At 41.8% G+C, this 14793-nt stretch overlaps 1 pseudogene; it reads right to left on the bottom strand.

Moving 5' to 3' along the window:
• Positions 1–1460: 1460 nt before the first annotated feature.
• LOC116270275 lies at positions 1461–3242 on the bottom strand (annotated as a pseudogene).
• Between the last annotated feature and the right edge of the window lie 11551 nt (positions 3243–14793).

The raw sequence follows: 14793 nt of genomic DNA, 5'->3' as shown, positions 1-14793 counted from the left end.
GGTAAGAGAACAAATCTTCCGTTCCTTTCTGCTTTTTTATCGCCATAAGAAGTGATTCAACATATTCTTGGCAAGTGGGAGGGAACCTTCCACGGGATGGAATAAAAGAGACTCTCTCCTCCAGAGAATGCTGTTTTGGCAATTTGGTGGGAGAGATGTGTCGGTAATATTTAAAGAAGGGCTTCTTACGTCCCATTCACCGGCTCTGATTTGGTCTTTTTTATACTGAAGAAGCTCTTACTAGTTCTTTCAGAGAGGGTGTGTAGGTGCTAAACTCTCTTAGTTGTTGTAAGGCTGAATTTTTTCTTTCTTAGCCCTCTCACGTGATGGTTTATCTTGGTGGTTCTCAAGTATAGTTCCTTTCATAGCAGAATCTGAAATACAGGGGAACTTATTAGACAGGTATATTCTCAGCCCACCCAAGACCTACTGAAGCAGAAATTTCAGGAATTGCCTCTGCAATCTGCGTTTTTATAAACCCTCCAGGTGATTTTGATGCAAAATCACTAATGTTGGAAAACTACTCATTTAACTAGCTAAAGACTCCTACATGCATACTATTTTTTTTCTTAGTACTTTGAAAATATTATTTATGGTCTCTCAGCATCTATTGTTACAGATGAAAAGTCTGCTGTCATTCTGTGTTTCTATCCAGTTGAACCATATAAAATTTCTAGTATCTGACCATGTTTTATTAAGATAAATTTACGAACAATAAAATTTACCTTTTTTAAAAAGGTAAAACAGTCTCACTCTGTCGCCCAGGCTGGAGTGCAGTGCTGGGATCTTGGCTCCTGCAGCCCCTGCCTCCTGGGTTCAAGCAATTCATGTACGTCAGCCTCCTGAGTAGCTGGAATTACAGATGTGCACCATCATGCCTGGCTGATTTTAGTAGAGACAGAGTTTCACCAAGTTGGCCAGGGTGGTCTCCAACTCCTGGCCTCAAGTGATCCACCCACCTTGGCCTCCCAAAGTGCTGGGATTACAACAGGTGTGAGCCACCACACCCAGACAAAATTTACCAATTTTAAGTATGCAATTCAGTAACCACCATCACAATCAAGGTATAAAATATTACCATCATCCAAAAATATTCCCTCCTGACTCTTTATATTCTAGTCCCTCTTCTCCCCTCTGGCTCCTGGCAACCACTAATTTTTTTTTTTTTTTTAAGTTTTTAAACTTTTTATTTGCATATTTTAAAAATTGTGCATTCCAATAATTAAAATCATTTGAACAAAAAAAATGATTAAACTGCATTACAGTTTAAATCTGATTAAACTGCATTACAGCCTGCAGGACACCTTGGGCCAGCTTGGTTTTACTCTAGATTTCACTGTCGTCCCACCCCCACTTCTTCCACCTCACTTCTTCCTTCACCAACATGCAAGTTATTTCCTTCCCTGCCAGCCAGATAGACAGATGGGAGAGGCAGGCGCGGCCTTCGTTATCAGTAGTTCTTTGATGTGAAAGGGGCAGCACAGTCATTTAAACTTGATCCAGCCTCTTTGCATCTTACAAAGTTTTACAGCTAAAAGAAGTAAAATAAGAAGGCAATGCTTGTGGAATGTACAGTGCATATTGGCAGCGCACGCCTCATTACAATTCGCCTGCTTGTTTCTCCTGTTCAGTCGTTTCTTTGGAAGGCAGTGGATTTTTCTCTTGTGTCTCTGTCTTCTTCAGTTTCGACTTACCAAATTCTCGATCTCAGCCATATCGGGTTTGTCAGACATGGTTGCAGAGGAAAAGCAGAGTGAGGCGCGCGAGAACGAGCAAAGTCTGGTCTGCGCAGTGGCCACCACCGAGTTCAACCACTAATCTTTTAGTCATTAAAGATTAGATTGAATTTTCTGGAATTTCACATACATGGACTCATACAGCATATGCTCTTTTGTATCTTGTTCCTTTCGTTTAGCATAATGCTTTTGAGGTTCGTTCATGTTATTTACTGCCTTTTTATTGCAGACTATTATTCCACTGTGTGGATAAATCACAATCTGTTTATTTGTTCACAAATTATTGAACATTTGGGTTAATACATTTTATCTGGTTTTCTAGCTATTTATGTAGGGAGGGCAATTCCCATAGCAGTTAATCCTTCATACGCATAAGTAGAAGTCCTACTCAATCATTTTTGAATTACAATTGATCTATATTTCGTATTGCCTAACTCAATAATCTGTGCTTTCTGTCATAAAGCTTTAAAATTTTCTCTTTTCACTTGACTTTCTATATGTCTACTACACCATGTCTAGATCTCGATTTATTTTTACTTATTCTACTCAATTATTTGTGCAATTTCTGCCTGAGAAATCATGTTTTTGATTCAGGAAAATTTTCAGCCATTATCGCTTCAAAACTTTCTCTCCTCCTTTCTCTATTATCTTTCTCTGCAATCCCTACTAGAAGTATAATGTAACCTTTTATTTCAAACTCCATGTCTCTTAATTTCCTTTTAATTTTTTCTATCTTTTCTCTCTCCGGTCTGTGTGATTAGAATATATCTAATTCTGTCATTTTTCTTCAACTAATCTAAATTACTATTTAATCCATTCACTGGTTTCCTCAAAATTTTAACTTCTAGAATTTCTTTATGTTCCAATTATTTATTACTGCATAACAAATGACCTCAAAATTTTGCCAGCCCAAAACAATCATTTTATTTTGCTCATGATTTTTTGGGTTAGGAATTCAAAAAGGGCTCAACCAGAGGTTTTGCCTTAGGGTCTCTTAAGTAATTGCAGTCAGACTGTGGCTACAGCGGGAACAGCAGAGGACTGGAGAAGTTGGGGAAGGGCCAGATAGCTCTTTTCCTCTCTGCAGTTACAGCACCTCTCTACGTGTGGTCTCTTTGCACGGGCTAATTTTGGCTTCCTCACACGTGACAGCCTCCAAGCAGGTGGACTCCTTACACAGTAGTTTAGAGCTCCAGCACAAGTGATCCAGTAAGCAGGCAAAAACGGACTCACATTTCTATCTAGCCTCAGAAATCACACAGCATCACTTATACCACATTCTATTAATCACAAGAGAGTCATAAGCATGTCCCTCAGGGGAAGGGACCCTACCTCTTAATGGAAAGAATATAAGTACACATTGTAAGAAAAGCCTGTGAGATAGGAAAGCTTTGTTGTGGCCACTATCTGCAACAAACTTTGGAAGATACAATCCACCATGATTCTTTTTCAAATCCCTCCTTTAAAAAAAAATAATGTCCTGGCCGGGGGCAGTGGCTCACGCCTGTAATCTCAGCGCTCTGGGAGGCCAAGGCAGGCAGATTGCCTGAATTAAGGAGTTCGAGACCACCTGGGCAGCATAGTGAAACCCCATCTCTACTAAAAACACAAAAAATAAGCCGGGCATTGGTGGTGGGTTCCTTTAGTCCCAGCTACTGGGGAGGCCAAGGCATGAGATTTGCTTGAACTTGGGAGGCAGAGTTTGCAGTGAGCCAAGATGGCACCACTGAACTCCCGCCTGGGTGACAGAGTGAGACTCTGTCTCAAAAAATAAAAATAATGTTCTATTCTTCCCTTACAAGTTCTATTCCTTCCTCTCTTTCTTTGAACGTTTTAGAACACACTTGAAGTCTGTTTTGCTTTGTGTCCTGGATTGTGAAGATGACTCCATGGAGCTTTTCCATAGCTTCCTTTGCTGTGGTTTCAACAGGATTCTCTGATTCCATGCAAGTATTTAGTTTATAAGCTTGGCTCAGGGCTTCTATATCATGAGAATATTGTGAGAATTCGAGCCCGCATCGGTAGCACAGAATAAGGATTTTGGTTTCTCTTAGCTGACTCTTTTGACATTCATAACCCAGGGATGAAAGCCTGACCCATGCTCTGTAGGAAGCCCAGGTATAACCTGTCTCCATGTATAAGAGACTTCGACACTTGAAGCTCCTCCTTGCGAGCTGTTAAAATCCATACCCTAAGGTAATGAGATTGCTCATGAAATGTAAATACCTCCACCTCTGTAGATTCTCTTAATTTCTGACACCAGCATTTTTATTTCTTACTAACAAGGTTGGCTACATACTTACAAATAAGTTCTATGGGTCACCTAACCTCCACTGTATGAGATAATAAGAGAATAAGGCTTTTGTGTTCAGGAATAACAAAGGGCAAGGGTGTGTGTTTGGGAAAGCCAGGGAGAGAATGGACAAGTGCAGAGCCTGCTGAGTTCAGGTTATGGATGCCAGGGACCTATTATTAAAAAGTTGTTCCAATGTGAGTCCACTGCCCAGAATGGACCAAGTGAGTCCAGAGGACTCAACGACCATTTTATACCCATCAACTGACCATCCAGTCTTCAGATGGGTAGAGTCTCTAAGCTGTCTATTCTTATAGCTCTTGCCCACCAGATTTCCAGTTGAGAAATGAGTGGTAGCAACACCCTGCCCTGCCATATTCTATGCAGGCCACAATGTTTGCCAATCCCAGGAGGCTGTCTCAGAAAACTCTGAAGTGAACATTTTGGAAAATGCATGGGTTTAGGAAAGAGTTCTCTTACTTTTACCTCATGGAAGAGCAAACTATAATAGATCATCAAGAACTAGGGCAGCTAGAGGATTCATTCATGTCACAAGTCCAGAGGTTTGAGGCACAGGGGAACATGTGTGAGATCCAGGGTTGTGAGAATCCTAAGGAAACTCCTCTAATCCCAAGAGCAGGTTCTTGCCACGGGGGGAGATGGGATCTTAGGAAAGTTAGCTTTCAGTGCATTTCTTCCCATCTCCTCCCCACCTTAACACTTACTGACACTAATTCAGAAGTCTGAATTGTTTTCAGACAGGTCTGAAAGTGTCCTCTCAGATGGAAACTCATGAGGTTCCATGTTTATACATCTGCTCTTGCATAAGCAAGGTGATAATGACAAGATGACCCTACAACCACTCTCCATTCTCCAAGGTCCAGTTAAATTCCCTCCCCCACATGATGTCTTCTCCATCAACTCCAGCCCATTCTGGCCTCTCCTTTCTTTTGACCTCCAATTTATTTTTTATTCTATTTTTTACTCACATCACAAATGCCTCAGGATTTTTCCTGCCATTGTCTCCAAAGGTTATTTCTTTCTCAAATTCTTTGTAAACTTTTAAGTGTTGAAGTTTGGTCTCCCTAACCAAATTATAGGATTTTTAGGTCCAGGAATGTGCATTTCACATCTTTATTTTAATAATTTATAGCATCACCATAGGATGAGTATGACACAAGGGCTCCATAAATATTAACAGATGGTAGCTTATTTGTTCACTGTTCTTGTTTGGGAGTTTACGTGATTTACCACATATTCAGTAGCTGGGATGCTCTGGAATACAAAGGACCCTTGAAGAAGTGATTCAGTCTCACCGTGCTTCAGCTTCTCACCTGCAAGATGGAGACAGTCATACTTGCTGGTCTCTGCTACACTGGGAGATGAGAAGGTTGTTGTTGTTGCTGTTGTTTTTTTTTTTTTAAATTATATGTGATATAAATGTCTTTAAATAAAAGCTTACTATAAATTATTGGCACAGGTGCACCTCACTTTACACAAATGACATGGTCCTGAAACTTGGATGAAAATGAGTTTTCATCAATCGAGTTTTTTAGAATTTCATGATTTAAAGTTTAATATGGGTTTGTCACTTGTGAAATTAAATATACAGTAGGGACTGGAAAAGAAGGGAAAAAAACCTTGGTCAGATTAACCTGACTTGAAATAAAGACCCTGCCTAAAAACCCTGTATGACTTTGTCTTCCACTTAGCTGGAAAATACAAAAAAAATTATATAGCATGGGGGGGTATAGTAAGATAGGTTCAACCTCGACAAAATTGTTCAACCCTCCCCAACAAACTTATATGACTGAGATGTCACTTTGGGTGTCCCTCTGCCCAGCAGAGACTTAAGTAACTTAACCTAACCCAAACTCTCAGCTTCCCTCCCAGTATGAATCTGAAGACTCTCCTTAAGGCTTATGCAAATACAACAATTACTTGCCTTGGGCTTGTCTATTCCTTCTGCATGTGTTTTGTCAGAAGGCTGAGGCAGCTAGGAGGCTCACCTTAACTCCTCTCATCATTTTCTGCAGGAAATTCTATTACAGTAGCGATCCTGTGAATTTCATAACTTCACTGAAGGCTTGAGGAGTTGTGGGATGGGATCATATGGAACACACACTGCTTCTCACCAAGACAGTGTCCTTATACCCAGCCTCCTATCCCAGGAGTCATCCAAAACCCCTGTTCCTGAGATTACCTTCACATCCATGAACAGCCTTCTGGGAAGTGCAGCCCACTTCCTAAGGCAGGTGCAGCCCTGCCTGGCCAGATGACCGTCTCCAGCTTTTCTAGGATTTGGAAAATAAAAATTTCAGGGCCACGCCTGGTAGCTCACACCTGTAACCCCAGCACTTTGAGAGGGCTCAGGCAGGTTCAAGGAGGAGTTCAAGACCAGCCTGGCCAACATGGCAAAACTTTATCTCTACCAAATATACAAAAATTAGCCCAGTGTGGTGGCATATGTCTGTAGCCCCAGCTACTCAGGAGGCTGAGGAACGAGAATCTCTTGAACCTGGGAGGTGGAGGTTGCAGTGAGCCGAGATCATGCCACTGCACTCCAGCAAGACTCTGTCTCAAAAAAAGCAAAACAAAACAAGAAGACAAAAACAAAAAAACAAAAATTTAACACTTCATTGTATTTACCTTTTAAAAAACTTTTCTTTATTTCCATTTGCAGTGGAAAGCCTGGGTGGTTTTTGTTTTTGTCTTCACTAATTAAAGGCTTATTTCACCACTCATTCCTGGGGTTCTATTTGTTTTTTTCCTATAAGACCCTACTTTGCCAATTGTCTTTCTCTTTCCTTTCTTGAAACTCTCTCCACAGCTTATAAGCATGCCAACTTCATTTCTTGTAAAAGAAACAAACAAAACAAAGCAAAATTGTCTTCAATTGTGCCTCTCTTCAAATTACTATCCTACATATTTTCTCTGCTTCATGTCAGGCAATAGAATTGTCTACAAGAGTTTCTTTAATTCCTCAGCTCCTATTCACTCCCTGACCCACTGTGTCCTGACTTCTGCCTCATCATGTCATTGAAACTGCCCTCATCTTGGTCACCAATGACCTGCTTTTGCTAAGTAACAACCAACAATAACAATAATATTTAGGATTTAATGAGGGCTCATTATACATCAGATACTGTTCTAGGTCAGTACTCATATATCCACAATCTCATTTGTCCTTTCAGCAGCCATATGAGATAGATACTGAGGTTGTTCCCAACTTAAAGATGAGAAAATAGCCTTTGAAAAGTAAGATAAGGATTACATAGCTATAAACTGCTGAACCAGGACTCAAACCCAATTCGTTTTTACTCCAGTACCAGTAATTGAATCACTTTAGCTCATGTACTAATAAATACATTCTGTCTCTCTGGAAAATTTGCCCATAGCTGGGTGTGGTGGCTCATACCTGTGATCCCAGTACTCTGGGAGGCTAAGGTAGGCAGATCATTTGAGGTCAGGAGTTCGAGACCAGCCTGGCCACCATGGCGAAACCCATCTCTACTAAAAATACAAAAATTAGCTAGGTGTGGTGGCGCGTGCCTGTAGTCTCAGCTGCTCAGGAGGCTGAGGCAGGAGAATCACTTGAACCCAGGAGGCAGAGGTTATAGTGAGCCGAGATCATGCCACTGAACTCCAGCCTGGGCAACAGAGAGAGATTCTATCTAAAAATAAATAAATAAATACATGCATACATACATAAAATTGCTCATTACCACTCCCTCCTTTGTATAACTCTTTACTCTCTCAATTTGCATGATTCCACTGTCTCCTCCTTTCTGCAACATCTTCTGAGTCTCCTCTTTTTTGATCCATGTTTTAAATGTCCATGCTCTCTGGAGTTCTGTCCTTGGACTTCTTTTACTCTCAGACTACATAATCTCCTTGGGAAGGTTCATCTATTTGCTGGGGTCCTTTTGCTGTTGTTTGCTGATAACACCAACTGAATATCTAATTGTCTTCTGGACATAACTTGGACATCTCATGAACACACAAATTCAACATGCTCTAAAATGAATCTGCTGTTTGCCTCTCCTGCCATCTCCCCCTAGAAAACAATATGTTCCCCTGAGTGTTATATCTCAGTGAAGGGCACTGTTGTCTGCCCGATTGACAACCAAGTTATCCTTGACCTTTCTCTCCTGCAACTCTCACAGCTGATCATCACCACAGCCAGTGAATTCTATCTCCTAAATAGTCCCCTCTCTCCCACTGTCACTTCCCAAGTTCAAGCCTACATAATTGCAACAGTCTCCTTGATGGTCTGTCTCTGTCTAGTCTTGCCATCTTCAATCCGTTCTTTAGGCTGCAAGCTACAGGTTGGTTACGATATGCTCTGCTTGGCTCTCATTGTCTTTGGACCAGCAGCTACTTTGGGCTTGAGTACTGCTCCACGTATCTCATGCTGGTACCCAAGATGGAGGAGCAGTGGCTACCCAGGAGACCATTGCAGCCTCTCTGGCTGATCATTCTGAAAGGTAAAAGTTATCTACTTCTCCCTTGATTAATATTCTTTAGTGGCTCCTTAATGCTTTCAGAAGACAATCCAAATCTATTATAATATATTAATCAGCTATTGCCACAATGATGCTATGTAACAAACTACCCCAAAACCCAGAGGCTTACAACAACAGTCCCTTATACTCATGCTCACAGATCTAAAGGCTGGCTACAGCTCAAGTGGGTTAGGCTAGAATTCGGGTTCCTGAGTTCCAGGATCCAATCTACGGGAGGAAGATTAGGTTCAGGTCTGTACACAACAAAAAGATTTTCACAATAAAGGCCCTGCTTTGTCATCGAAGTTCCCAGCACAGAACCTGTTCTATAGTAGGTGCTCACTAAATGTTGAATGATTGAATGAAACCAGATAGAGCTGTCTCTGGGAAACCAAGACATTAAATTAACTTCTGTATCTGCAGCCTCTCCATCCTGCCTGCTGTTTTCTCATTCACTGTGTCCTGTTTAGAAATCTGGTTCCCCGCCATGATCACTTCCCTCTGCTCACTACTAAAACCCACTCTCACATAGGCCTTCCATGCAGTAATTTACACATTAATTTTAAAAAAAATTCGTCTGTTAACTCCTCTAGATTTATTTATTGAGTTCTCACTGAGGAATCTGTAGCATCATTTTGACCTCTGCTGAAGGAATTTAAATTACTTGGTAAAAGATAAAGAAAATTTTAACACTAAATATCAGGTTATATTGTACTCCAGGTAAGCTTCATTCAAAAGCCAGATTCAACTGCCATTAGTTTGTCACAAATATGTAGCTCAACCCTCTCACAATCGTTACAGGAAAAGTTTCACTCAATTAGATGCTTTATTTTAAGCCCCCCAGGATGGAAACTTTCTCTGAATGTACTATGGATAAAGACAGCTGTGACAGACAACAATCTTCACAAAACACACCAACATTCCTGCAAGACACCTCACAATTAATCCTTCAGCCTGTGGTATACACATGGCTTCTTCAAGTCGGATCCCACAATGCCCCCTAGAAATAGGTCATCTGAAATAAACATCAACTTTGCTTCGAAAAGATTCTATGCCTATGTGGTCATAGCCCAAAAAAAGAGTCCTCTGGGAAAACAGGACATGTAAACAGCAGAGCTCAGGCCTCCCTTGCAGCCTGTTCCTTCCTTCCCAGTGGCAACTTTACCTTTGCGCTCTCTAAAATCAACAGCTTTCTGCTCTCTACGCTGGGTTTGGGTAAGGTCTTTCCCTCTCTCCCCCTGATGGTTATAATCCCTTGACATAATACTCATTTGCAAGAACATTAAGTCATGTAAGCAGCGGCATTGCTCTATCCTCCTGATAATGCTGTAAAACAGCAAATTGTTTTTCCAACTTGTATTTTAGGTTCAGGAAGTATATGTGCAGGTTTGTTACACAGGGAAATTGTGTGTCGCAGGGGTTTGGTGTGCAGATTATTTTGTCACCCAGATAATGAGCATAGTATCCAACAGGTAGTTTTTTGATCTTCACCCTCCTCCCACCCTCCACCCTCAAGTAAGCCCCAGTGCCTATCACTTCCTTCTTTGTGTCCTTGTGTACTCAATGTAAAACAGCAAATTTAGCTAGGGTGCATCTCTCAGCCAGATAACTAGGAACAGGATTGGGGGAGATGTAGGGGTGCAGAGGAAACTAACATTTATCGAGCAATTTTCATGCATCATTGTTCTATTATTTCACATACAGGATATAGTTTAATCCCCATAACACTTATCTGAGATACCTGTTATCATCTCTCTTTGTAAATAGGAAAGCCAAAGCTCAGAGGGGTTAATTAATTAGTCCTGGGTTCCACAGCTAGTAATAAGTAGAGATAGAATTAGAATCAAATTTGACCAGTCTCCAAAATCCATGTCCTTAGCACCTGCTACATATCTCCATGATTGAGTCTGCTTAATGAGAGAATAAAAGACAAGTTTCTAGAATTTTGAGGTAAGTAAGGAACTGTTTTGATTAACCAATCAACAGTCCCCCAATGAACAAGTGTGCATTTAAAGCCTTCTAATTGCTCAGCTCCAGGTTAGGCTCTATGGGAAACACACAGAAGTAGGTGATCAGCTCTGTGATTCCCAGTAGGTTACAACCCAGGAAAGGAGAAATTCATCTTACATCCAGGGATTTATCCACACTTGGATAAATTCAGTGGACTGAATAAGGAATGGATCAGTGAGGTTTCTAGTTGTAGGAAAATAAATTTAAGCAGAAAGAATTTATTTAAAAATTAGTGGACAGGCCAGGTGTGGAGGCTCATCCCTGTAATCCCAGCACTTTGGGAGGCTAAGGCAGGAGGATCACATGAGCCCAGGAGTTCAAGACCAGCCTGGGCAACATGGCAAGACCCCATCTCTACTAAAAATACAAAAAATTAGCCAGGTATGGTGGCATGCGCCTATAGTCCCAGCTACTCAGGAGGCTGAAATGGGAGGATCACCTGAGCCTGGGAGGTCAAGGCTGCAGTGAGTCAAGATTGTGCCACTGCACTCCAGTCTGGGCGACAAAGCAAGATTCTGTCTTAAAAAAAAAAAAAAGTGGACAAAACCACAATGAGATATTGCTTCATACCTACTGGGATGGCATAATAAAAAAGACAGATAATAACAAGTGTTGGCAAGGAAATGGAGAAATTGGAATTCTCACACCTTACTGGTGGTGATGCAAAGTGGTGCAGCCACCTTTTAAAAGTCTTGCAGTTCCCCAAAAGGTTAAGCATAACTACCATATAACATAGCAATTCCACTCCTAGGTATATACCCAAGAGAAATCAAAATATAACATCTATACAAATACCTATAAATATTCATAGAGACATTATTCATAGCAGTCAGAAAGTAGAAACAACCCAAATGTCCATCACCTAAGAATGGATAAAGAAAATGTGGTATATCCATGCAATGGAACATTATTCAATCATAAAAAGGAACAAAATTCTAATACATGCTACAGCATGGATGAACCTTGAAAACATACTCAGTGAAAGAAGCCAGTCACACACACGTGCGTGCACACACACACACACTATGATTCTATTTGTATGGAATGCCCAGAATAGGCAAATCTAGAGATGTAAGTAGATTAGCAGTTGCCTAAGAGGCTGGGAGTTGAGAGAGGAATGGAAAGTGACTGAGTGTAGTTAATGAAACTGTTTTGTGTAATAATAATGGTCGAGGGCAGTTAGAGGACAAAAGTCACAAAAAGAATTACACTGTAGTGAAATCGGTTACAATTCTGGGTATACCCAAAAACAAGTGAATTTTATACTTTAAATAGGTGAATTATCTGGCATGTGAATCATATTACAATAAAACTGTTTTTCTTCTTCTCTTTTTTTTTTTTTTTTTTTTTTTTTGAGACCCGGAGTCTCACTGTCTCCAGGCTGGAGTGCAGTGCCGTAATCTCGGCTCCTGCAAGCTCCGCCCCCGGTTCCACGCCATTCTCCGCCTCAGCCTCCCAAGTAGCTGGGACTACAGAGAAGCCTTCTGGCCGCCCGGCTAAGTTTTTTTTATATTTTAGTAGAGCCCAGGGTTTCACCATATTGTAGGATAGTCTCGATCTCCTGACCTTGGCAGTCCACCGCCTCGGCTCCCAAGTGCTGGGATTACGGAAAAACTGGAGCCACGGCGCCCGGCCGTAGAGCTGTTTTCAAAATCCCTAGAGGGTATATTACAGGAATCTCAGAGGAAGCTGGAAGACCAGTGTGGGTGTGCAGGCAGAAACAATGCGCCAAATTAATGCAGGCAACTGGGACGTAGGAATGTCAGCCCTTCTGCTAGGCACACACTGTGCTGCTTACCAGAAAACTACCATCAAAGCAAGTCTCACAGCTACAGGACCACAGCTGTTGCCTTCACAGAAATGATGAATCTGCCACTGCTGCTGTGGCCCAGTGGCCACCAGAAGAGATGCCTGATTTCCCACCTTCTTCTCACAGCTGGTTTAGGGAGTGGGCATTTTCAGTGGGAGAGTCTGGGTCACGCTGACCGCCGTGACAGAGGCCGAGGGACATGCGTTATCCAGCATCGTTAGGGTGGTGGGGAAAAGGTAGATGTGCCTTGGAAGAGTCATTCTCAAACATAGAAAGGTGGCTGATGGGCTGAAGCCGATGCTGTTACAAAGGTTTCTCAAAGTGGAAATAACTTTGGCTACTCTTTGAGAGGTGGACAGGATTTGGGACCAAGAAAATGGGAGAACTTGTGGCCAGCTAGGTGAATGGCATTAGGTGGAGTGGGAGTTAAAAACTGGTTCTTCAGGAGTTGGGACATCCAAGCGACAGGCGTAAAGAATGTGCAGACTCAATCACATGATACAGGAGTGAGATTGTGTCCCTGAACACCATTGCAGATTTGCAGGGATTTAAAAAGAAAGGACTGGTGGTCATTGTCACTTCTGTCCCAGCATTTGGGAGGCCAAAGCCCAGGGTGGATCCGCCCCAGGTTAAGGAGTTCAGAGACTAAGGCTGCCGGGCATGGGAAACCCGTCCTCTACCTAAAAATACAAGTATCATGGCGTGGTGGGTGCCTGCCTGTGGATTCCACAGCTTCTTGGAGGCTGGGGCAGGAGAATTGCTTGAACCCAGGAGGTGGAGGCTGCGGTGATGCAGGTTATGCACTTGGCCTGGGTGACGGAGATGAGGACTCGTCTTAAAGGCAGAAGAAAGAGAAACCTGTGAGTTATTAGAAAGAATCTTTAAAGTCCATATCACCTATCATGTTCTTTTGCATTCTAGCCTGAGGCTAAATGGAGTTTGAACGTTAGGATAAACCCCCTCCCAAGTGTGGAGGAGGCACTAAGGTGGTTTCTTGTTCCCTGAACATCTCCTTGTATGGGGAATAAGAAATGGCCGAAGCAGGGCTGCTTTTTGAAGTGTATTCAAATGGGGGCCATGGTGGCGAGGTTGGGGTGATGTATTATTTCTGCTTTGGGCTGCTGGGGCTTTTTGCCAAATGATTTCTTTTTCTCCTGTGTCTCTACTAGACTACAGGGGATGGTTGATCCCTTTCTCCCTGAGGCCATCGGCATCATTTCTTTCTATTTGAATTCTGTTTTGGAACTCTAAATCTTTTGTTTTCCATCTGGGTGGCCTGGGATGATGTAGAGCAGGCTGGAGGGGCCTGTGCCTCACCATAGTTCATTTCATTTTATGCTCTCCTTCTATCTGGCTTTTCTTAGTAAACTTTTGAGATGAATTTCCTTTCAACCTTGCTCTGGCATGACAAAGGGGGTTGAGGTTGAGCCCATGATAAGGCATTTTACATTTATCAAACTTAGTAGTCAAACCGCTTAATTTCCTCTCCGTCTGGCACATAAAAAACATCAATATGCCAAAAATGAGACATGGTTTCTTTAATGGTTTTCCAAAGGCTTTACTATAAAAATCAGCATGCGGTAATTCAAAAATTTGCTAAATGGCATCTTAACCTGAGTCACTTAGCACTATGGGGCAGATGGAGAAGTTAGATTGCAGAATCTCACCATGAAGCTTTAAAATCACACATCTAGGCATCGTACATAAAAGCAAAAGGATGATGTATTCACCATCAATGATTTAATAGCAGCCATAGCACCATTTATAGAAATTCACTTTGGAGTCTGAATTATTTTAAATAAGGCCATCACACATAAAAGGGTAAGAAAGGAAAAATTTCAGCTCAGTTTCCATTAATTTCCCAGCCAGTAACTTTCAAATAGTTTAAATTTACAGGTCAGCAGCAAAATTCCTCCAACCAAGGAGAGAAATGAGTATTTCTCTGGCATCCAACTGAAGACCCCACTTAATTTATTTCTTGGTTCTTGAAAGTCTTTTAACTAGCATCATTTCTTGGTTTTAACTTTAGGCTGAAGCAGCTATACAGTACGAGAATGTGGAGGTGTATTGGAGTGTTCCTACATAAAATTTTACAGGGGCATTTTGTCCCACGGCCCCCAGAGTGGCAGCTGCAGTTTGGTGTTACAAGAGCTGTATAATGCAGCCAGAGAGGAGACATAGGACACAAGTATGCTGGGCTTTTGTCATTAGCAACTTAAAGTACTGGTAAGTGGAAGAGAAAAATGTAGATCGGTTGCAGCCCATTAGAGTTTGCGCTCCTATTTTGCTTTGCTCCGTGAGCAGAGACCTGGAGATTCAAAGATGGCTGGCTGGTTCTCATCTCCATGAAGAACTTCCAACTTTTTGACCTTTGACTTTATCATCAGAGAGACCGATCTTCAGTCCCAAGGCACACAGTATTCACAAAGAAACTTTCGT

This window comes from Papio anubis, chromosome 14 (assembly GCF_008728515.1).
Source record: "Papio anubis isolate 15944 chromosome 14, Panubis1.0, whole genome shotgun sequence".
Lineage (NCBI taxonomy): Eukaryota > Metazoa > Chordata > Mammalia > Primates > Cercopithecidae > Papio > Papio anubis.
Note: the sequence above shows the minus strand (reverse complement) of the source record. Positions and strands in the feature narration are given on the sequence as shown.